At 38.3% G+C, this 26,135-nt stretch overlaps 1 protein-coding gene across 1 annotated transcript in view; it reads left to right on the top strand.

The window, feature by feature from the left end:
* Positions 1-1,458: 1,458 nt before the first annotated feature.
* stnA (stoned A) overlaps positions 1,459-26,135 on the top strand; it is a 135,386-nt gene continuing 110,709 nt past the window's right edge. Inside the window, exon 1 of the mRNA XM_067155381.2 lies at positions 1,459-1,549. The gene's annotated coding sequence lies outside the window, so the exon portion shown is untranslated. The remainder of the gene's footprint in view (positions 1,550-26,135) is intronic.

Below are 26,135 nucleotides of genomic sequence, written 5' to 3'. Positions count from 1 at the left end.
GGAAGGCGACAAGAGTATGGTGATAAGTACAGGAGGGAATAAGGTAAACATCAAGATAGGCCAGGAACACATCGAACAAGTGTCAGCTTGAAAACATCTTGGAAGCATTTGAGATGCAGTCAACAGATAAGTACTCGCATTGCGATAGCTACAGAGGCACCAGTACGATGTGTCCAATTTGGAAAATATGGTGAAAATTAAGGCATTTTAAAACCTTTCACATTTACATTAATGTTTATTTCCATTTCAATAAATAAATAAATAAATAAATAAATAAATAAATAAATAAATAAATAAATCACAGGTGGAAGATTCCCTATCTAATTTTTACCTAGTCTTTTCTTAACAAATTGCGAAGTATATGGGAATTTATTGAACAACTCCCTTGGCAAATTATTGCAATCCTTCCTATAAATGAATATTTGCCCCAATTTTTCCTCTTCTATTCCAACTTTATCTTAATATCGTGATTTTCCTACTTTTAAAAACACCACTCAAACTCGTCTTCTAATGTCATTTCACGCCATCTCTCTACTGACAGCTCGGAACATACCACTTAATCGAGCAGCTCGTCTCCTTTCTCCCAAGTCTTCCCAGTCCTGAGTTTGCAACATTTCCGTAACGCTACTCCTTTGTCGGAAATCATCTAGAAAAGAATCATACATATAATATCCATTTGTCAAATGTGAGAGAAGAAGAGCTTCAAAGGTCTGGTATATTTCGATTTTCATGAGTTACGAAATGAGATGGTAGAGTTTCCGGAAAATTATATTTAGAATAAAAGTCCTGTATACAATCATTAAAGCCCGGATTGTTATGCAGTGACAGGTTAGACTGCAAACTAATTTGGCTAGTAGGAAGTGTAGGCCACCCGCTCTTCAATAATGTAGCAAGAGTAACATAAATTATAGGGGTTGATGGGCAGTACCCCTACTGTTTATGCAAACCCCATAGCATAATCGTTGTGAAGATAGACTATACTTGTTACTCCCTTCAGGAAGTTTGCATTTATCCTATTAATGCATAAAAATCCGGGCTCTAATAATCATTATGTGAAGGTGTGGTATGAAGGAATGTACACAGGAAGCTCCTTTTCCCTATTGTAGATAGACAGATAACCCCAATACAGCACGCAATAATCTTCATTGCAGACTTACGCCTTTCAGCGGTCAGTCTCCAAGTCTCTATAAATTAACCTGTGAATTAATAAAATTGTTACGAAATTCGAATTATATGGGTATTGAAAAATTAATACGAATTCGTTCTCGCATGTGGATACTGGGTTTAAAGAGGACATTATGCGTCACTTTTCACCAGGAAACTCTCCCATAAAGATCCGTACAAACCCTTACATAATAGAACAGTTAGTATCTCTACTTGGTGAGCACCCTGTACCGCCCCCTCGGCGCGCTGTGCGCGTGTCCGCGGCGCGCGGCGTTCGCAATCGATAGCGGTGCTGGAGGAGGTGATGGCAGTATAGTGATCGGCAGCAGGGATGAGACTTGGCCAGCATGCCACCCAGCTCGTGCAAGCCCGGGACCCCGTTACCGTGAGTACACTTTCAAAAATACCGTAGGTTAAATGTTCCTAAATTCTAGCGGCTACCATCAGTTCGATATTGACAGCCAACCTCTTCTGTATCCGTGAGAATAATCTATATACAAACTTTCTGATATTTATACATTAATTATTATATCAATTTAAAATAGTTTTCTCATAAAAAAGTTTAATAGTTTATAAGCTAAGTTTGTAAAAACCATCGCTCCGCCATCCATCAGTTCTGCATTGACAGCCACCTCGCACTATATCCGAGGGAATAATCAATAGCGTACACGGAAACAAGAAGAAACAACACACAAAAAAAACAATGTTCCTCCCTGAACATTAGTACTGATATAGGGCAGGTTTAGAATGAATCACAACTTCCTCTTCATTATTCGTCCTGAATAAACCAATTTAGGACTTCGCAAAGTACTTGCAAAATAACTGGTTATGTTTGCCCAGAGCGATTACAATGGAACTGGGTTTGGATGATCAATTAAGATACCAGAACATCGCTACGCGCCTGTCGTTGTTACGTAGACTGCCAATAGGATGACAGTATAAGTGATTCTCAACAGGAATCCGGAATTTTCCTCATTTGTGCGAATTAAATGTTATGTTAATAGCGTGCACGTTTATATATACATGCCCAAGGTTTCATACTGCATAATATTTTAGCTTATAAACGATAAAGAAGTACTGAAACTGTAGTATTTTGATATATTTATGAATTGTACGTGTTAGTACAATAAGTTTGTAGAACGTGAAATTCTGGTCGTTTTGTCAAAATTTTGTTTTAGGTATTTGATGTAAATTTAAAATAGAACTATCAATATATTTGTACAGTTCATATATATGATCTTAAGACACTAATAATTAATTAATTAATTAATTATAACACTACCGATGATTTTATGGCAAAATAGTTATTACCTTCAAATTTAGAACTTGTTGATAGATCTTTCGCATTTGTTTGGCTTCCTCTGTGTCCAATTTTTTCGTTACTTTACTGAGGACTTCTCTCCTTTCTTTGGTCCAAGTTGTTCTGGTCGGTTTGTTCTCTTTGTCATCTTGGCATTTGTGATTGTTTGGTCTGAAAGATCTCCCTGTTTTGAATATTCTTAATTATATAGTAGTTTCTTTGACATCAAGAGCTTAATATCAAATATAAATGTTAACAGAAATTGTTTTATTACTTCGTTGTGGCTATACGAAGCCTTCGCATCGTTCTATGGGGGTGGAGGGCACATAAAAAATATTCAATATTCAATACAATTACGTAACATAGATCAACACCATATTTTCGTATATTGTGACTCTTGTCATCTAAATCCTCTTAAGTGTAAAATGACAATCTTAAATGTAAACATTAATTTTTACGCTAAATTCATACTTTGTAATTAGTGCAATTTTGTTTCCATTTTCAACCATAGGACAGTTTTTTCGCTCTTCTGTAGAATCATCGTTTCGTTCTTAAACCACGATGCATACCCGTCATGGATGTGAGTAGAAGAACTGCCCCCTTCACACCTCTCTTGGTTCCATTCACTCGCACGTTCGATATAAATTTTCCACCATTGAAGGATTAATTTTCTCCAATAACACATTTTTTAAACAAAGAAATTTTATAATTGAAAAATCAAGTTTGTAAACACACCGTTCGCTCACCATTCATCTGTTCGATATCGACAGCCACCTTGCTCTATGGCAGGGAGAGCCATTGTTGGGGTGCACACGAGCTCTCAACATTTATTAACAATTTAGACGAAACACAACACAACCTGGCGTAACCTGTAATTTTCTCTGTATCATACTGTAATTACTTTCAGATATAGAACATAATATAATTTTATTAAAGACTGTGATAAATGAAATCTATCTTCTAACTATGATTTATCATTCATGCAGAAAGTGTCCTTGAATCATTCACTGCCAGATTCTGGCATTGAAGGATTAATTTCCTCATTAAAAACAGATTTTCTAACGTAACGAAGTTACGTGATTGATAGCGTAAGGAAAAACGAATTTATGAATGCATTGTTGTCCAATCTCTTTTTCTATATTTAATAAATACATCTCAAAAGAAGTTTACATAGAATAATATAGAAATCGTGTTAAGGGTTATTGGAAGTTTAAAAAGACACAACGAAATAGTATCTGAATTACTAAATATCCAACTCAGTTCTGTTGTATGACTGGTTTTGTTCACGATATCATGTTCTGAATATGGTACAGTTGATGAGGTGTGCATCAGCTAAAAAACCAATGATAAGTCATGAAATAATTAATAAGCTACACTTTTTTAAAGAAAACAGTTCACATAATAAAGTGACGACGAGCATTTATACACATTTTATGCATCATTTTTGAAGTAATTATTTTGTTTGCTTTGAATTTCTGCGGATTAACAGAACACGATCTTGACAGAAGAACATGGACGGAAAATGGGAGTAACGGACCATGCAAAATACAGCGTTGTCAGTTCTCCCCCACGCCCGATTCATTGATTCAGTGTCCATGTACGAAAATGAGCGTATATTTTGGGCGACGCAATGTGAGCAAATATGTTAAATAATTTACGTTATTTCATTATAATTTATTTGAAGAACATGTAACAATGTTTACTATTATTTTTAACATTGTTTGCCCTGAAAGACATTGAAGGACTTGCATTCTTGTGATATCCTGTCCCGAGAAATAGTGAAGGACTGGTATTATTGTGAATTCTTGACCTGTATGGCAGTGATTTGTTGTGATTTCTTGTCCAGAGAAATAGTAAAGGACTAATAACCCAGTGATTCTTGGCCAGAGATTTTGTGAAGTGCTAATAATCTTGGGATTTCTTGTCCTCAAACATAATGAAAGGTTTCTATTGTTGCCGATTCCTGTCCAAAGTGATAGTGAAAATCACGTCTTGTGAGGTATCGAAGGGCTTGTATTCTTGTGGTTCATGTTTCGAAAGGTTCTGAAGGGCTCGTGCTTTTGTCGTTGTTCGTGTCTTGAAACGTAGTGATGTTCATAACACACAACTCTATCATTACGTAATCACGTAAGCGAATGTACGGTGTAAAAAAAATAAAGAAACCACTTTTCCCTTTGCGAAAATCAAATGATCGTAAATAGGTCTCCCAGTCATGGCCAACCACAACGGCTGCTAATTTCCGATTACAACCAGCCATAGGACATAGCCTGCACTGTTGCTAGGTCACAACACTTTACATCACAGCCTGCACTGTTGCTAGGTCACAATACTTTACATCACAGCCTGCACTGTTGCTAGATCACAACACTTTACATCACAGCCTGCACTGTTGCTATGGTTACACTACTTTACATCACAGCCTGCTCGGTTGCTATGGTTACAATACTTTACATCACAGCCTGCTCGGTTGCTATGGTTACACTACTTTACATCACAGCCTGCACGGTTGCTAGGTAACAATACTTTACATCACAGCTTGCTCGGTTGCTATGGTTACAATACTTTACATCACAGCTTGCTCGGTTGCTATGGTTACGATACTTTACATCACAGCCTCCACAGTTGCTAGGTAACAATACTTTACACCACAGCTTGCTCGGTTGCTATGGTTACAATACTTTACATCACAGCTTGCTCGGTTGCTATGGTTACAATACTTTACATCACAGCCTGCTCGGTTGCTATGGTTACAATACTTTACATCACAGCCTGCTCGGTTGTTATGGTTACACTACTTTACATCACAGCCTGCACGGTTGCTAGGTAACAATACTTTACATCACAGCTTGCTCGGTTGCTATGGTTACGATACTTTGCATCACAGCTTGCTCGGTTGCTATGGTTACAATACTTTACATCACAGCCTGCTCGGTTGTTATGGTTACAATACTTTACATCACAGCCTCCACAGTTGCTAGGTCACAATACTTTACATCACAGCCTGCTCGGTTGCTATGGTTACAATACTTTACATCACAGCTTGCTCGGTTGCTATGGTTACAGTACTTTACATCACAGCCTCCACAGTTGCTAGGTCACAATACTTTACATCACAGCTTGCTCGGTTGCTATGGTTACAATACTTTACATCACAGCTTGCTCGGTTGCTATGGTTACAATACTTTACATCACAGCTTGCTCGGTTGCTATGGTTACAATACTTTACATCACAGCTTGCTCGGTTGCTATGGTTACAATACTTTACATCACAGCCTCCACAGTTGCTAGGTCACAATACTTTACATCACAGCTTGCTCGGTTGCTATGGTTACGATACTTTACATCACAGCCTCCACAGTTGCTAGGTAACAATACTTTACATCACAGCTTGCTCGGTTGCTATGGTTACAATACTTTACATCACAGCTTGCTCGGTTGCTATGGTTACAATACTTTACATCACAGCCTGCTCGGTTGCTATGGTTACAATACTTTACATCACAGCCTGCTCGGTTGCTATGGTTACAATACTTTCCATCACAGCCTGCACGGTTGCTAGGTAACAATACTTTACATCACAGCTTGCTCGGTTGCTATGGTTACAATACTTTACATCACAGCCTGCTCGGTTGCTATGGTTAAAATACTTTACATCACAGCCTGCACTGTTACTAGGTCACAATACTTTACATCACAGCCTGCACTGTTGCTAGGTCACAATACTTTACATCACTGCCTGCTCGGTTGCTATGGTTACACTACCGTCACACATTTTGTCACGTTACGTTCCACATAGTTTCGAATGAACCCCAGCCATCAGACATACTTATGTCAAAAACACAAACAGGACGTATCCACACCCAGTGATTTTGTTAAGGCAAGTAAGTAAGAATAAGTATGCCAGTATTCATTTAGATGAAGTTAGCATAAAAGTAAGGATATCAGAATTCATACCCCTATAAAGTGCTTTCTTGGGATCGTTATTGAGCCTTTTTAATGCAGTATATATTCATTGCCCAACCAAATTTACCTGAAACACATAGTAAAGAGACCTCGAATGACCGAGCTCGATAGCTGCAGTCGCTTAAGTGCGGCCAGTATCCAGTATTCGGGAGATAGTAGGTTCGAACCCCACTGTCGGCAGCCCTGAAAATGGTTTTCCGTGGTTTCCCATTTTCACACCAGGCAAATGCTGCGGCTGTACCTTAATTAAGGCCACGGCCGCTTCCTTCCCACTCCTAGCCCTTCCTCGTCCCATCGTCGCCATAAGACCTATCTGTGTCGGTGCGACGTAAAGCAACTAGCAAAAAAAAAAAAAAAGCGAGACCTCGAATGATGTATGTTGCTGTAGATATCAGGCCATTGCTGCGATGGAGGTGGTTGATATGTGTGTGTGTGGGGCGGGGACATTTCTCAGTGTACACATCAGGAGACTGCTTAAGCTGAGATTACAGCAGATCCTTCACATTATAAATTAACTGTTATTCCAAACAAATAAGAGAAGAATTAGCTGGATTTATTTTTACTTGATTCAGTCCCTATACAATATATAAATATGGCATCTGTCGTGTACGAAATGACATCCACTAAACACAAAAATATGGACAAATAACTACGGTATCCCTATTACAAAACAAAACCGTGTGTACTTAGAATTCAGTCATATGCCTTTCCTTTGTAACTCAAATGGTCTAGTAAATTACACGTCTTTTACATGTTAAATAGCGCGTCCATCAATAGCATTACACAAACTATTTCTTGTTATCTGAAGTGTGTTTGGTCCAAGTCGGCCGTGGTTCGGTCTCTTTTGCTATCACTCGCCTCCGCTAGATGGCAACACCACTGCAATTACAAACACTAACTCATCAACGGCAGGCACGACAGCTCGGATAAAATAAATGAGAAACACCACGCGGTCAGTCATCAGGGTAATCTCGAAACCGGTGAGAGCAAAACCTGGCATACACGTAGAGGAATGATTTTCTCTTTAATTTATATAAGATTTCGTGAAAAAAGGAAACACATTCTATTTCGCGAAACATAACTTGGCCAATCGCCTGAATTCCGCTTCAACAATGTCCTAAAATAATTCTAAATCAATTTCTAAAACATAATTCATAGAAAACTAAATTAGTGTGATTTGTGAAATATTTATGTGAAACCAAGAGAGAAACTGGTAGCAGATATTAGAAAACGAAGATTGGAATTTTATGGACACGTTCAAAGACTCCCAACACCAAGCCTTACGCGCATGATCATGATATAGAGCAGAAAACTGAAGAGTCTACCATGGATCCAAAAAGTCGAAAAGGACCTGGAGAAAGCCCAGATAGATATATCAGAAATATTAGACAGAAATATGTTCCGTGATGAAGGTAAACAGATAGAGAATGAAGTTCTAAGGAGACCGGGAAACAAAGAAGAGAGCCCACGGAGAAAAAAAATGAAACTATATGGAGGGCCAGAAAGGTGGATCATAAAAGCACTGCGTGATCCAACAGGGTCCTTACGCATAATAATAATAATAATAATAATAATAATAATAATAATAATAATAATAATAATAATAATAATAATAATAATAATAGATTTCAGCTACCTCTCTCCCTCAGGCAAAACACCCGCAAGGTCATCAACACGATCCCTGTTGTCCATCCCCATTCACCACAGTAGGATGTATAACAACTCATTTGTACCGAGGAATTCCCTCCCGGCTGAAATTAGAGACATAAGCAACCCAAAGGTATTCAAAAGAATGTGCTGGAACTTTTATCTACAATCATAATAATTTACTCCAAGAAGTACCCTCAAATGTTAGATTAAGTCAAATGAATAAAATGTAAATGTAAGATTAGTAACATTGAAAATTTTCGAGGTATAGTTTTAATAATAGTAAATAGCCTACTATAAATTTATTTTAAAATGTTAAAAACAAATTATTAAATTACAATTCACGTTAATTTTAAATTATATTAAACTTATTTTTAATTTTAAGTAGTTATAATGTTCTGTTTACACAGGTGTACAATTATATGGTTTGGCATAATAGCAGGCTTCATAGCCTGAGCCCCACCATGTACAGAAAGACATTAATAAATAAATAAATAAATAAATAAATAAATAAATAAATAAATAAATAAATAAATAAATAAATAAATAAATAAATAAATAAATAAATAAATAAATAAATAAATAATAATAATAATAATAATAATAATAATAATAATAATAATAATAATAATGTACGCCTCAGTGGAATAGCGGTTAGCATGATTAGCTGCCACCCCCGGAGGCCCGGGTTCGATTCTCGGCTCTGCCACGAAATTTGAAAAGTGGTACGAGGGCTAGAATGGGGTCAACTGAGTATAGGTGGGTTCGAGTCCCGCCTCAGCCATCCTCCAAGTGGTTTTCCGTGGTTTCCCATTTTTCCTCCAGGAAAATGCGGGGATGGTACCTAACTTAAGAACACGGTCGTTTCCTCCCTTCTTCCTTGTCCATCCCTTCCAATCCCCCCCTACAAGGCCTCTGTTCAGCATAGCAGGTGAGACCGCCTGGGAATGGTACTGGTCCTCCTCCCCAGGTGTATCCCCGGCCCAAATTCTCACGCTCGAGAACTCTGCCCTTGAGGCGGTAGAGGTGGGATCCCTCGCCGAGTCCAAGGGAAAACTGATCCTGGAGGGTAAACGGGCTAAGAAAGAAATCATAAGAATACATGACAAGTAAATATACAGTATATAGAAGCAAGTATCGGCGTGGTTTGAGTCATGTAGCCATCAGCTTGCATGCGGGAGATAGTGGGTTCGAACCCGTCTGTTGGCAGTCCTGAAGATGATTTTTCGTGGTTTCCCATTTTCACACCAGGCAAATGCTGGAGATGTAAATTATGTCCACGGTCGCTTCCTTCCCACTCCAAGCCTTCAATTATCTCATACCTGTGTCGGTGCGACGCAAAGCGAATTGTATGTTTTAAAGAAAATTTTTATTATTCCTTTATTAGTCCTAATTAATATTAGTAGATTGCATTATAAATTATGCACCCTTTGATACTTCCCTTTAAAAATGACTCCTGACTTCACGTTAGACGTCGATGTGAGGTGTGTTGCCTAGTTCCACGTACCTCCAAGAGATGGAAGTGGCAAACACTGTGCTGGCCTCTTGAACATGTCACACACGCGCTAAGGTACTGACGTTCATACGTCCAGATTCAGTGACTGTAATTGTTCAGCAATACTGGTTTTTAATGGGAACATTTGGCTATATCCAAAGTATTGAGGAAAATTGGAAGTATGGTGCATTTTGAGAATGATTATAAAAAGAATATTTGTATACTGGAACAAGAGTTATTTACCTCATACTTCACAACAATAATCTCAAATATTTACGGTCAAAATTATACAGAATGTAGAGGATTTTTGAGGTAGGGAATTAATGGTTGGAAATTCATATTTATATATTTATTTTTGGTTCCAAGAAACAACTTACACCTCATAACAACAATGTAGCAAATACCTACATCTCATAGCAACAACGTCTAATTCAAAGTAAAAAAACAAAGCAACTACTTTCAATTCATAATAAAAACATGGTAACAACTTGCATCTCACAGCAAAACACAGCAACAATTCACAGCTCACAGTAACCACTGACACGTCATAACAACTTACATCTCACAGAAACAACAGAGTAAAAACAACATCTCACAACAAAACACAGCAGCTTATAGCTCATAGTAAAAACATAGCAACAATGTATAACTCATAGCAAAAAACATAGCAACAACTTATAGCTCATAGTAAAAACATAGCAACAATGTATAGCTCATAGTAAAAACATAGCAACAATGTATAACTCATAGCAAAAAACATAGCAACAACTTATAGCTCATAGAAAACACAGCAATAACGTATAATTCATAGTAAAAACATAGCAACAATGTATAACTCGTAGTAAAAACATAGCAACAATGTATAGCTCATAGTAAAAACATAGCAACAATGTATAACTCATAGCAAAAAACATAGCAACAATTTATAGCTCATAGTAAAAACATAGCAACAATGTATAGCTCATAGTAAAAACATAGCAACAATTATAGCTCATAGTAAAAACATAGCAACAATGTATAGCTCATAGTAAAAAATAGCAACAATGTATAACTCATAGTAAAAACATAGCAACAATGTATAACTCATAGCAAAAAACATAGCAACAACTTATAGCTCATAGTAAAAACATAGCAACAATGTATAGCTCATAGTAAAAACATAGCAACAATGTATAACTCATAGTAAAAACATAGCAACAATGTATAACTCATAGCAAAAAACATAGCAACAACTTATAGCTCATAGAAAACACAGCAATAACGTATAATTCATAGTAAAAACATAGCAACAATGTATAACTCGTAGTAAAAACATAGCAACAATGTATAGCTCATAGTAAAAACATAGCAACAATGTATAGCTCATAGAAAACACAGCAATAACGTATAATTCATAGTAAAAACAGAGCAACAATGTATAACTCATAGTAAAAACATAGCAACAATATAACTCATAGTATAAACATAGCAACAACTTATAGCTCATAGAAAACACAGCAATAACGTATAATTCATAGTAAAAACATAGCAACAATGTATAACTCATAGTAAAAACATAGCAACAATGTATAACTCATAGCAAAAACATAGCAACAACTTATAGCTCAATGAAAACACAGCAATAACGTATAATTCATAGTAAAAACATAGCAACAATGTATAACTCACAGTAAAAACATAGCAACAATGTATACCTCATAGTAAAAACATAGCAACAATGTATAGCTCATAGTAAAAACATAGCAACAATGTATAGCTCATAGTAAAAACATAGCAACAATGTATAACTCATAGTAAAAACATAGCAACAATGTATAGCTCATAGTAAAAACATAGCAACAATGTATTGCTCATAGTAAAAACATAGCAACAATGTATAGCTCATAGTAAAAACATAGCAACAATGTATAAATCATAGTAAAAACATAGCAACAACTTATAGCTCATAGTGAAAACACAGCGAGAACGTAATGCTCATAGTGAAAACACAGCGAGAACGTAATGCTCATAGTGAAAACACAGCGAGAACGTAATGCTCATAGTGAAAACACAGCGAGAACGTAATGCTCATAGTAAAAACACAGCGAGAACGTAATGCTCATAGTGAAAACACAGCGAGAACGTAATGCTCATAGTAAAAACACAGCGAGAACGCAATGCTCATAGTGAAAACACAGCGAGAACGTAATGCTCATAGTGAAAACACAGCGAGAACGTAATGCTCATAGTGAAAACACAGCGAGAACGTAATGCTCATAGTGAAAACACAGCGAGAACGTAATGCTCATAGTGAAAACACAGCAAGAACGTAATGCTCATAGTGAAAACACAGCGAGAACGTAATGCTCATAGTGAAAACACAGCGAGAACGTAATGCTCATAGTAAAAACACAGCGAGAACGTAATGCTCATAGTGAAAACACAGCGAGAACGTAATGCTCATAGTGAAAACACAGCGAGAACGTAATGCTCATAGTGAAAACACAGCGAGAACGTAATGCTCATAGTGAAAACACAGCGAGAACGTAATGCTCATAGTGAAAACACAGCGAGAACGTAATGTTCATAGTGAAAACACAGCGAGAACGTAATGCTCATAGTAAAAACACAGCGAGAACGTAATGCTCATAGTAAAAACACAGCGAGAACGTAATGCTCATAGTGAAAACACAGCGAGAACGTAATGCTCATAGTGAAAACACAGCGAGAACGTAATGCTCATAGTAAAAACACAGCGAGAACGTAATGCTCATAGTGAAAACACAGCGAGAACGTAATGCTCATAGTAAAAACACAGCGAGAACGTAATGCTCATAGTAAAAACACAGCGAGAACGTAATGCTCATAGTGAAAACACAGCGAGAACGTAATGCTCATAGTAAAAACACAGCGAGAACGTAATGCTCATAGTAAAAACACAGCGAGAACGTAATGCTCATAGTAAAAACACAGCGAGAACGTAATGCTCATAGTAAAAACACAGCGAGAACGTAATGCTCATAGTGAAAACACAGCGAGAACGTAATGCTCATAGTGAAATCATGGCAACAACTTATATTTCATAGTAAAAAACATAGCAGTAACCACTGCTTTTACAAGTTGCTTTATGGTGGCGATGGGACAGAAAGGAGGATTACGGGTTGGAAGGAAGCGGTCGTGACTCATAGTATAACTCATTTTTTTTTTTTTTTTCAAAAGCTTCTATTCTCTTTCTTTCTGAGCTAGTTATCGTCCATGTTTCACTTCCATACAATGCCACGCTCCACACGAAAGTCTTCAAAAACATCTTTCTAATTCCGATTTCACTGTTTGAAGTGAGCAAATTTCTTTTCTTAAGAAAGCTCTCCCTTTTATCTACGTGCAATTAATGTCCATAGACTCCCACGTATTTCACTGCTAATCGTAAGAAACTACTAAAAGGGGTAACTTCCTGAGGATCTCAACTTATTAACGTGGACTGGGGGGGGGAGGTAATTCCTCATACTTGTGCCAGGCTCCTTGTTTTTTCTTTCCTACCTTATTTTCTCCTATCCTGATGGTATTGGTTCGCGATGCATAGGGAGTCTTTCATTTTCACATCCTTCGTGATACTTTCCTTTCTTTGGCTGATACGCTCTTCAAAGTATCGAATCTCTTCCATTTCTTCCTCTGATTAGTGTTAAGAGAGGATGATGGTGTAATTATAATTCCTTTTAAATGAATAAGCAACGCCTCAATTCCATTAGTCAACTCTTATTTTCTTCTGACCCCAATGGAATTAGGTTTGCAAGTTTTAGGGTGTCGACTCATAGTAAAAACACAGCAATACATTACAGCTCACAGCAATTCGGAAGATAGTGGGTTCGAACCCCAATATCAGCAGCCCTGAAGATGGTTTTCCGTGGTTTTCAAGTTTTACACCGGGCAAATGTACCTTAATTAAAGTCACGGCCGCTTCCTTCCAACCCGTAATCCTCTTTTCTGTTCCATCGCCACCATAAAGCAACTTGTAAAAACAGCTCATAAAAACAACATATATCAACTTACAACTCAGAGCAATTGTTCAAAGTACCGTTCACAAGCCTCAACGCATGCATTACAACGACACCCTCTCAAATACAACTGGAGTCTGTTGTAGGAGGAGACCGATTCCTCAACTGTTTCTACTGGGGCAATCTTCAAAAAGTTCCTGACATGAATTACTTATTCAAGACGTCGAGGCACTTGAAATATTCATTTCCGATCGTTAGCTGGCCATCTCAAAATACTCAGTTCTCAAACCAGCACACGCATGGAGAGGGTTTCCACAAAGAACAGTACCCCGGGTGTTTATGCAAATCCTTTCACAGAACAGTAGTGCGTGGTGGAGTACACTTAAGGAAACTCGTGATGCAAAAATGGATTAGAGCTTTCGCCTGCCAAGACGACTGCTGCTCAGCCGGATGGCCTGCAGATACTAGAGTTCCACATGGTCAGCGCGGCGATAGATGAGCTGTCTATCGTATCAGGCAGCTCTTCATTTGGTTTCACGAAGCTAAGTGAAATCCGTCCAGACCTCAGCCCAGAATTGAAATCCCTGCTCTGGCCAGGAATCGAACCCAGCGTTTCCGAGTAAGGAGGTGTCAGGCTACCAACGCACCGCTGGGCTGACTAGGAATAAACTTGCTGTAAGTTCTATGTCAGCACAAATATGCAGAAAGTGACAGGACGGTTATAGAAGAAGCCATATGACATCGCAGGTTATTTTAAATCGCGAGAAGTTTAAGGTAATATGCCATATCGACAGTGCGCGTTAACAGTCAGCAGCCCAGCTTTCTCAGTTATATGCTACAAACAGATAATGCAATAACTAATAACCTCCATAACTTGAAGACTGTTTCCATTGATGTTCACATTAGTCTCTTGGGGCAGGATCTGGGTATTCTTGTATTAATCAGTAACTGAACGTGTTCTTGTTGTTATTCCAGTCAAGTTGAAAAGTCTGCATTATTCGTATTCGTGATTGTTTGTGTGATGTCAGTCTGTAAGTAAATATATACCGTTATATTATTATGGTAATAAAACAGAGGAGAGGAAATTACCCACAACATACTTCTCGATGTATTTCTTCCTCTTGGGAGAAGAGTGAGATTTCTATAATCCGCGAAGATCTCCTGTTCACTTCTAGCTTTTGACATACGCTGTGCACACGACGCCGTAGAAGGCAGTCCTGATGACCTCAGACTGAATGCTCTACGGAGGAGTCATTAATACGCAAAGTGAACGAGTGAATAATTTATAATATTGAGTAACACATTTTGAGTTTCCACTTCATCGAATAGAGTAATTTTCCCTCCGCCAACATAACATTTCCGAAAGCGACATTTTCGAATCTTTAGCAACAGTTTTCTCAGGAACAATTAAGCACACTTCTTCAATAATTGTTTAAAAGATAAAGTATACATATTACTCTAAAGTATACGAAGTATAGCAATTGTAATTTATTTCTTATAGATGCTAGTGTTATTAACTTGAAAAAATAATTATGGTGCATTAAGTAATATATTCCATAAAGTGTTCCTGAAGTTATGGAGGAAATTTGAACTTGAATTTTAAATATAATTAGTTCCTCTTCGTATCCCTGTTGATAATATAAAAAGAAAGTCAATAAAGAAAGAAAAGCTTCCAAACCAGAAGTAGGAGGCATGGTACAGTGGCTAATGGAATTATATAAGCATAAGGGTAAGAGAGAGAGAGAAATATGACGAAAACCATTGTTTACTTTGAGGATAAATAATGGAAGAGGCGCATCTATTGAGAGTTTGTAAGAAGACGAATATAAGCAGAGTAAAATATAGGGAATATAAAAAAATTAGAAAGAGAGAAATAATTATACAGAATAGTTAAATTGTTAGGTAAAGAATGGATTGCAGTGAGAACAACATTTTTTGTATTTTTAAAAATTGTGGGGAAATGAAATAAACGAGCACTAACGGAAATAATGAAGGAAAAGAGGCATGTTTGTCTTAGAGTAACACAAAAAGGAAAAAAGCGATAGCAAGTTGAATTAAATGCCGGCCTCGTGGTCTAGGGGTAGCATGCCTGCCCCTTAGCCAGAGGCTTCGGGTTCTATTCCCGGCCAGGTCAGGGATTTTTACCTGGATCTGAGGGTTTATTCGAGGTCCACTCAGCCTACGCGATTGCAATTGAGGACGGTGAGAGAGCGGTCCCGTTCTAGGAAGCCAAGAATAACGGCCGAGAGGATTCGTGTTGCTGATCACACAACACCTGGTAATCTGCAGGCCTCCTGAGCTGTTGCAGCATCGGGGAGGGGCAGGTTAATTAATTAATTAATGGATTCCAATAAATGCGTCCTCCCCAGTTTCTGCCTAGGGTATGGGAGTAGGCTATACTATTCTATTCCTGTTGATGAACGAATGCATGAACATGCCCTAGGAGATGTCAAACAAAATGAGGGACATCTGTAGTTTCGGAACAAATAACCTCATATACATGGGCTTATAAAATGGGCAGGTTTCACGTACCTCGACAGTTCCTACAGAAGGTAAAAGCAAATACGAATACACTGGAGTTTACACTTTCTCGATGCGATAATGTTTATTAATCTTTGTCGCGTATCGCGCACTGTTTCAAGCACTACATTGTTTGATGTATTTCTCCATACATGATAAGGCTGAGGCCAATTATGCACAGAGAGCAGTGAAAGCGCCCCTCGAAGACTACACACACGAGAGCTCATGCTGTCAACACAATCTGTTCGTTATCACACCGCACCTGAATTAATGAGAACCGGTACTTGAGGGTGCCAGCATCGCGTCCGGCTTTATGGCTAAATGGTTAGCATGTTGGCCTTTGGTGCAAGAAGTCCCGGATTCAACTTACGACTAGGTCGGAGATTTTAACGTCCATTCCTCTGGCTCGGGGGCTGGGTATTTGTGCCGTCTTCACATTAGAATTGATCTCAGGTACGGCCTCATTGTCAAGTGTCGTACGATGTCAGCTCGTAAAGGATTTGGAGTTTACACGACAAAATTAAAACTCAGTCACAGACCGCCCGGCAGGGATCCGATATTTTGCCATCTGGTGGAGTAAAACCGAAGTCAAAACTGACACGCTGGCAACCTAAATGGCTTCAAATCGAAATGCTTGCACAAGGTGGCTGGGGCCACATGATTACCGTTTATTTTTATTTGTTCTACTCATTTAACGTCACACTAACACATCTAAGGCATAACGCACGCCTCCCAATACCCTACTCTACGTTTCTACCTTTTATCTTTACATTTTGACATAAATATGTCTTATGGCTGGGGGTTATTCGAAAATTTGTGTAACGTCGCCGGACAGAATGTGTGACAGAAGTGCAACCGTAGTAACCGTGCAGGGAGTGATGTAAGGTACTGTTACTTAGCAACCGTGCAGGGAGTGATGTAAGGTACTGTTACCTAGTAACCGTGCAGGGAGTGATGTAAGGTACTGTTACCTAGTAACCGTGCAGGGAGTGATGTAAGGTACTGTTACCTAGTAACCGTGCAGGGAGTGATGTAAGGTACTGTTACCTAGTAACCGTGCAGGGAGTGATGTAAGGTACTGTTACCTAGTAACCCTGCAGGGAGTGATGTAAGGTACTGTTACCTAGTAACCCTGCAGGGAGTGATGTAAGGTACTGTTACCTAGCAACCGTGCAGGGAGTGATGTAAGGTACTGTTACCTAGCAACCGTGCAGGGAGTGATGTAAGGTACTGTTACCTAGTAACCGTGCAGGGAGTGATTTAAGGTACTGTTACCTAGCAACCGTGTAGGAGTGATGTAAGGTACTGTTACTTAGCAACCGTGTAGGGAGTGATGTAAGGTACTGTTACTTAGCAACTGTGTAGGGAGTGATGTAAGGTACTGTTACCTAGCAACCGTGCAGGGAGTGATGTAAGGTACTGTTACCTAGCAACCGTGCAGGGAGTGATGTAAGGTACTGTTACCTAGCAACCGTGTAGGGAGTGATGTAAGGTACTGTTACCTAGCAACCGTGCAGGGAGTGATGTAAGGTACTGTTACCTAGCAACCGTGCAGGGAGTGATGTAAGGTACTGTTACCTAGCAACCGTGCAGGGAGTGATGTAAGGTACGAATGAGAGCGGTCTTAGAGTCAACACAATAACAGACAGATTCAACCATGCGACAATTAGTCTACATAAAAAAACGTTCTCGGCCCATTCTAGAAACACGTCACGATGTCACCTTTCATGTGCAGAGTGAGACTCTGCGCCAATGTCCTGGACGATGGCGATCATCTACAATACTATACAGTGCACTCAAAGCAGGTTGTTCGTCTTCCTTGCAGAACCTCGTCCTTTTCACCACGAAGTACATGATTATGTTATACTCCACTCGAAAACATATACAGTTAATGTATAGTCAACCCGAGGTATACAAAGCATAACATGTGAGATCAGATTACACATGCCCAGTATTTTGTAATGTCCAATACGCTCCGAGTGACTGGCAGAAAACCATCCTCTGTGCAAAATGTTGGGCACAGGACACTGAAGCATGTTCTTGTCTATATTCACATCTTGTCATCATTTGTGCTGCTTTTAAGTTATCCCTGGATCTTCCCACTCCTGATCGTAACCTATTCAAGGACTTCCACAGCAGCTGGTAACTGTTCAGCTGGTGGCATCCATCCGCGGAGCCTTGCCGTGTCTGGTGAGACGGGAAGCACCTGAGATGTCCTCAGGAAGCTCTTCCTGGATCTCAGCCGTTGTTGACGAGGACTACGTTGTTCTGCTCCACCTGTTCTCTACGTACACAGGGTGGCGCTATTCCAGCTTATCTGTCGGAATAGGCTTTAAAAAACCATACCTATCTCTCTGGCATGATATGAACTGCAGCAGACTGGGGAAGCATATTCATCAGCAGAAAAATAGTGCCACTCACGAAGTTCGGATTGTTTTAGGATGACACCCCATTGTAACCCTGACAATTTGAGAATAAGATTGTTTCGTGTTGAGATTTTCATCGTATTACTCTTAAAATGGGTTTTGAACGTAAACGCTCTATCCAGGGTCACTCCCAGGTATTTTAGAGTGTGACAGTGCTGCAATTAGATACCTGACCACATTGACGTAACTCACGAACGAAGTTCATGTTCAAGGTAGGCTAACTTTCCGCTTTTGATAACAACCAGTAGTGAGGGAGTTGTACATGTTGAACACAGTAGACTTCACATATTTCTATGTAGCTTGCGATGCCATGGAGCAGAGTGGATCACAAGGAGAACATTATTCTGTTAAGTGTGATTCGACCTAGTTCAATATGGGTCGTCAACAGCTGGGGACTGAGTAAACCAGCGACCAAGGTACTTTAACTTGCTTACTTGCTAGAATGAATTTAGTTTATTGAGCCGGCCCCATGGTGTAGGGGTAGCGTGCTTGCCTCTTACCCTGAGGCCCCGGGCTCGATCCCCGGCAAGGTCACAGATTTTTACCTGGACCTGAGAGCTGTATCGAGGTCCACTCAGCCTACGTGATAAGAATTGAGGAGCTATCTGATGGTGACATAGTGGCCCCGGTCTAGAAAGTCAAGAATAACGGCCGAGAGGATTCGTCGTTCTGACACCTCGTAATCTGCAGGCCTACGGGCTGAGCAGCGGTCGCTTGGTAGGCCAAGGCCCTTCAAGGGCTCTAGTGCCATGGGGTTTTGAGTTTTTGTTAAAGTAGTTGTCTTGTTTTTCAAAATATACACTTTGATTTAGGAGAAGATTCCGTCAAAAGACACTGCTTTCTTTTACCGATCGAGGAAAATATATATTCGATTTCAAGATTGTACTGTTCAAAAGAGTTTCAGTTATTTTATCTCACAAATCATCCCTGTATCACATAATTAAAAAATAACTGGTGGCCTTGTCCAATGCAAGGTCACAAAGGTGCTCAAAGGTACTGCTATGGAAATGTTCAAGTAAAGAGATTTGATTGATTCCAAAAACAAAAAACAAACCATTTTTCCCTGTGCGAAAATCAAATTATCATAAATGTCTCCCGGTTCCATGGACGGCTGCTAATTTCAGATGACCACATAGCGTGTGCGGTTGCTAGGTAACACGGTCTGATCATGACTGCCTGCACGGTTGCTATGGTTACACTTCCAACAAATATGTTGTCGCGTTACGTTACCTGAATTTTCGGATGACCCTCAATAATACGTCATATTTAGGTCAAAAAATTTATAGAATAGAACGAGATAACGAAAATGGGAGGACTGACAGTGTTGGATAACTAGAACAGGATAAATATAGAATTTCCTCAGCTTATTTCAGGATAATATAATATAATATAATATAATATAATATAATATAATATAATATAATATAATATAATATAATATAATATAATATAATATAATATAATATAATATAATATAATATAATATAATATAATATAATATAATATAATATAATATAATATAATATAATTTCATTTTAATACTGTACTTGCGCCTAAGTAGTACAGTTAAAATCGGAATCTACAGTGGAACCTCGATATTTCGAATCACATCGGGAGCTAAATTTTATTTCGAGTTATCGACATTTCTAGATATAGAGAAAACAGTTTTTGAGCACATAATTGAATCATATGTATCTACGGGCTTATACTGAATACATTATTCTAGCTTAACTGCAAGTAACATGAAATCAAACTGACCGAACAAATGGGTGCGCGGTTCGGATCACGTAGCTATCGGTTTACACTCGGGAGATAGTGGGTTCGAACCCCACTCTCGGCCTATCGTCACTGTAAGACTTGTCTGTGTCGCTGTGATGCAAAGCAAATTGAAGAAAATGGTTTCCTCAGTAATACCAATTTCTTGTAGATATTCATTTATTTCCACTAAAGAATGTTTGTGCTTTTTCAAGGATAGTGCTAGTTTAAAAGTTTCTTTGCCGTCTTGTTGTCATCCATTCTGTGTAATTGTCCGTAAAATTTTAATCGCCTTTTTTCTAATTGTATCCGTGACTTTACAATTTTCGTGTGGTTTCTTTTTCATCTAAATGCCACTTTCATATTTTGGTCGTAGAATTTTTCTGAGAATTTTTCTCTCTTTTTTCGATGGGTTTCTTAAATCGTGACCTGCCGCCAATTAGCAGGCCTTCTTGCCTTTGGTTTGATGAATGGGTTCCAGTGTCGTAATGTATTATTATTATTAGTATTAAGTTAATACTGTCATCATTTTGCCTTGTATTAAATTAAAATCATAGAGTGAGTGAAACTAAGGGATCCCTTCTGTTCCGAAGAAATAGGTAAAAATGTCACTTCTGTTTGCGTATTAGTCACCATTTCGCCAATATAAAAGTGAAAATCAGCCTTTTTTGGAGTTCGCTGCTTCTGCTAAAGATACGCTCTGTACAAAGCGCAGGGTAAGGCAACCCACATAGCAGCTCCTCAATGCAGAGTTGCATGTCTGGCCGGCACTAGTGTTAATAGGTATAGTCGATGTACACAGCAGAAACAGCAAAACTGATAACAATTTGCATTTTTCAAAATAGGCCTAAATTGATAGCATCTTTCTTCCCCTTATAATTTAGTATATACATTTTAATTTTATATCCATTCATTTTTGAGATATACGTGGTTATTCAAATCATTGCATCAATGACCACGCCTACGAATGATGAATTTCCACTTTATGGAAAGTGTCCAACGGGAGAAGAAAGTTGGCGTGCATACCAATATGCTAAGGCAAAATGTTAAGAGTATCATCACAAAGGACAAGGCATGAAATTGGAGACTGTTAGAGCATTTAAACCTATTTATGAAAGATTTGCTAACCTCAAGATGGTAGAAAAATATATACATGGTATAACACAAAATGGGAATGAGGCGCTATACAGAACAGTGAAGATGTGTGTGAATGGTGCCGGGTGCCATTTTAACAAGTGACAGGAGGTTGAACTGGAAATTATGAAGAGGATATGTATCAACCGTGGATTCATCGAGACAAAGTGCCAAAAAGCATTCCACACCTGAGGTAAAGATAGAGAGGAGGAATCTGAGAGGCAGAAACTTGACAAAGAAGAAGACAAAGAGTTTACTTACTCTAATCCAACTTTCTACCTCAATTTCCCGTTAAGTTGCAATTTTCACAATGACCCGTATTTCCATGCATCATTTCTATAGTCTACTAATAGACATCTTGGTGTCGTTTTGAATTTTAAAATGTTTCATAGTGCCTGACATAGAGAACAGGTAGATAAGTAAATTATTGCACTATATTCTGAAATTTGCTTTTTAAGATGTAACAAAATGCTTCATCAAGGTTTACATCAATGCAAATAATACTTAAATAATGGCGAAATGAAACATATTCTCTGTGTCAAGCAATAGACTACTGCTTTAGCATCATCCCAGTGAAACATCTGTAGTTCTAAATTACTTGGTTGCTCAGATATCCTGTTTGATGTTTTGTGGAAAAATTAACGACATTTTTTTAATTAACAAGTAACTTAAAAAATTCTCATTATCAGGATTTCTAAATTAAACCATTTCAATTAGTTTTTAAAACTTGAGCGACTAATATATTTAAAAAAATATTTTTTCCAGGTAGAAGTATTCATATATGATTCGGACTCCTTGGCTGAATGGTCAACGTACTAGCCTTCGCTTTAGAAGGCTCTGGGTTTGCTTCCCGGCCTGGTCGGGAATTTGAACTGCGTATAGTTACTTATTTTATCACGGCGACTGGGTACTCGTGTTCGACTTGACACACTTCTCTTCTAATTACTAACAACCACAGAAACATGAAGTAATGAACCCATCATCCCTCCTCATAGGGCATCTGACCATAAAACTGGGCCAAACATACCTTAGATGTCGACCCCAATAAATTGGGAAAAGTGCCAAGTAAAAAAGGAGAACTTGTAACAAATGTAGATTCCAATGAAGAGAACTAAATGTATAGAATACCCCATCCCCTAGTTCCGAACTGCCTCAAACTGGGGAGAGAAAATTCATTTATTGCAGTTCATTAAAGTTCGATACATGCATTACATTCTTCTCTTACAATTATTTGACTATAACAAGACTAAATATATTTAATTTTGTCCTAGACGTTAACAATGCTATATTGTCTAGGACAACATGTATGTTCCCTTTTCCTAGCTTATTTAATGCCTACTTTTATGTCACAAGCCCTTTGGAGTATTCTGCGATTAACAACACTTAACGGCTGAATTAAGAACAGAAGATTATGACACGACAATATTACTGCATTGCATATTATATTTAACCTACTACTAATTATATTCATTATTCTAGGCCATGCCTCTTGTCTATCTCACTATTATCCTTCTTCTTATTATTATTATTCTTTCTACTTCGCGATTGGGTCACCCAGGACCACGCGGAATCAACATGTTCGGCCTTCTTTTTTCCCAGTAGTTCTTCATCTTCATCTTCCGGCCCTCCGACCATGCCGATTGTGTGGGTTTCTTCTCTTGTTCCTCAAATCCCCGTGTTTGAATGATGTTTTGTAGTTCCTGTAGATCCTGTAGATTTAGGGATCCTATTTCAGTGAGATCTAGTGCCTTGTTTTGTAGAAATGTGTAAATTTGATGTGAAAATCTGCTGGGGTTCATCCGTTCCAAGTGCCCTGCAAATTCGATTCGTCGCATTCCAGTTGCATCAATAATTTTGTAAATGTGCTTGTACAGTATATTTCACTATTAGGTTTAGGGTAATGAGTTCAGTTTATGATTCTTGGTCCTAAGATTTTCCTCATAAGTTTTCGTTCTTTAATTTCTAATTGTTCCTTTAATCCCTTTTGTTGTAGGGTGAGATTTTACGCAGCGCGGAGTGCTTCTGGTATTGTAATGTCGTATCTTCTTGTTCCATGAAAGACACTGTTTATTGTAAACGGTTCTAGTTAGTTGGAAATCAGTTTCCATCTTTTGAATTATTGGAGTTATGGATTTGTTTTCATTACAATTTTCTGTTGTCCATTCACCTAAGTGTTTTAATTCATTCACCCTTGATAATTTGTTAGTGCCAACGATAAGTTCTCGTGGTGCATTTCTTAATGTCAGTCATATTTTTAGTTTCCTCGTATGATATTTGAAGTTCGTATTTGTTTTGAATTTTTTACGGTCCCTTTTTCCATATACTTTTTAAAATACAAAAATTTCCATTCTTCCCGATATAATCCACTCTTTATTTAATAGTTTAACATATGTAAACAATTCTCCCTCTCTCTATTTTTTTTATATTCACTTCCCAGAAATTTAATTTTCACTGCTTCGATTGCCCTACAAACTCTTAATAGATCCTCTTCTTCCAATTCTTCTCCACAGAGTAGACACTGCTTACTCTCTCCCTGACCCTTATTTTTATATATTCCCATTAGCCACCACACCATTCCTCTTACTTCTTTCTTCCGAAGCCTTTCTTTCCTTATTGGCATATTTTGTATAATTTTACAAAATTCCAGCAGTGTCCCTTTAGTTCCACATTCTGCCATAATCATTTCTTTCTGAATATCCTTCACTCAAACCATTACGATCTTACTGAATTCTTTATCTTTGTACTGAATCTCTTTACTCTAATAGCTTCCTTTTTCTATTCTGTCGAGCATCGTTTTCACTTTCGTTAGCCAGTAATCATCCTATAAGTGTTCCATCTGTTGTTGGTAGGCTAAATTCAGTACTTCCCTCCCTTTTCCCTTCTTAATCCTAACCAATATTTTATTATTTTTCCTTGCTGTATCTGCTTGAATGCTTATATCCTTACATAGTTTTCTAACTTTCCAGTTAGTAATATCATCAACATTTTAACAAATAACAATAAACGCTACTCAAAACTTCGAGAGTAATATCACAAGTAATTTTTCGTAATTTGAAAAACATCAGTTGCTCGAGTTTTTCTCGGAATGTATTTATTGTCTTTAAAATGTCCTTGGCTTCTTCTCCAACACAGTGTTTAAAGAAATATCCATTTATGAGATACAATTATACATGATTATGGAAGCGAAAGGCCAAAGATTGTTCCAAGCGGCAGCGGAGCACCCACTCGTAAAGTCAAAGGTTTCACTGTAGGTGTTACGGCCGGCTATGACTCATAGCAGCGAAACTGTCATGGCGCCTGCCGGGTAAGGCAACCCACATAGCAGCTCGTCAATGCAGAGTTGCATGTCTCGCCGGCACTAGCTTGTGTTCAGTCTGGCAAGAATACACCCGCTCGGCTGCTCTCTACCTGTGCTCAAAGCTTTCACAGCACGTCACACACTGATTAGGTAAGACGAACTGTCTTTAATGTTTAAACGTTCCGTGGAAGAGTGTCTGTCTTATTGTAATTATTATTATTACCTCGTAGGAATGGAATCAATAATTTATATAAGCAGAACCAATCCTTCACGTCAAGTAGAAGGTAGACAGCGGAAAACAAACTATGATACGTATTTGTTTGTGAATCGTGGAATTTATAATTGGAAAGCGTTAACGTCAGCAGTGTTAGAGCCCTTTCCTAGAACTGTAAGACACTTCAAACTCAAATATCCTGTAAATGGTGGTGTATTTACAATTATAAGCTAGTAATGAGTTATTTTTACAGCTCATTCTATCGTGCCATTTGCCCATTGTTCCATTCCGCAATTTTACAGTTGTTGTTGTTTTTGAGTCATCAGTCCACAAATTAGTTTGATCCAGCTCTCCATGCCACCCTATCCTGTGCTAACCATTTCATTTCTCCGTAACTACTACATCCTACATCTTCTCTGAACTGCTTGTCATTTACATACCTTGGTCTACCCCTACCGTTCTTACGACCTACACTTCCCTCAAAAACCAACTGCACAAACCCTGGATGTTTACGATGTGTCCTATTTCTATCTCTTAGATAACAAAATATGACAAATCACCAAAAATAATATTTTAGGTGGGGAGGAGGGCAAATTTTGTACATTGGCTCTTTGGGGGTTCTGTGGGGGGGGGGGGGAGAGAGAGTTGACATTAACTTAATTCCATTTCTGTTCAATTTCATCTTCAGTGACAAAATAGGACATATCTATAAAAACAGTGTTTTTGGGAGGGGTGCTAGAGCTACATGATGCGTCCGGGACTATTCACACCTACACCTTGCTATATAACAGGACACAACAATTATAAACATAAAACGTGGAATGTATCAAATGGTCACCACAAGTTCCACTAATTGCCTGAGCCACATCACGTACTCCTATTATATGTGTTGTTTGAGTTACTAGTCCAAGGACTGATTTAATGCAGCCCTCCATACCATCCTATCCTGTGCTAACCTTTTCATTTCAACGTAACTGCCGCATCCAGCATCTGCCCTAATCTGCTTGTCATTTACATACCTTGGTCTACATCTACCGTTCTTACCACCTACACTTCCCTCAAAAACTAACCGAAGTCCTGCGTGTATTAAGATGTGTCCTATCATTTTGTCTCGTTTCTCGTCAAATTTAGCCAAATCGATCTCCTCTCACCAATTCCATTCAGTATCTCTTCATTCGTAAATCGATCTATCCGACTTACCTTCAGCATTCTTCTGTAACACCACGTTTCAAAAGCTTCTATTCTCTT

Source organism: Anabrus simplex, chromosome 11 (assembly GCF_040414725.1).
Source record: "Anabrus simplex isolate iqAnaSimp1 chromosome 11, ASM4041472v1, whole genome shotgun sequence".
Lineage (NCBI taxonomy): Eukaryota > Metazoa > Arthropoda > Insecta > Orthoptera > Tettigoniidae > Anabrus > Anabrus simplex.
The sequence above is the reverse complement of the archived record's forward strand: the minus strand, read 5'-3'. Positions and strand labels throughout refer to the sequence as shown.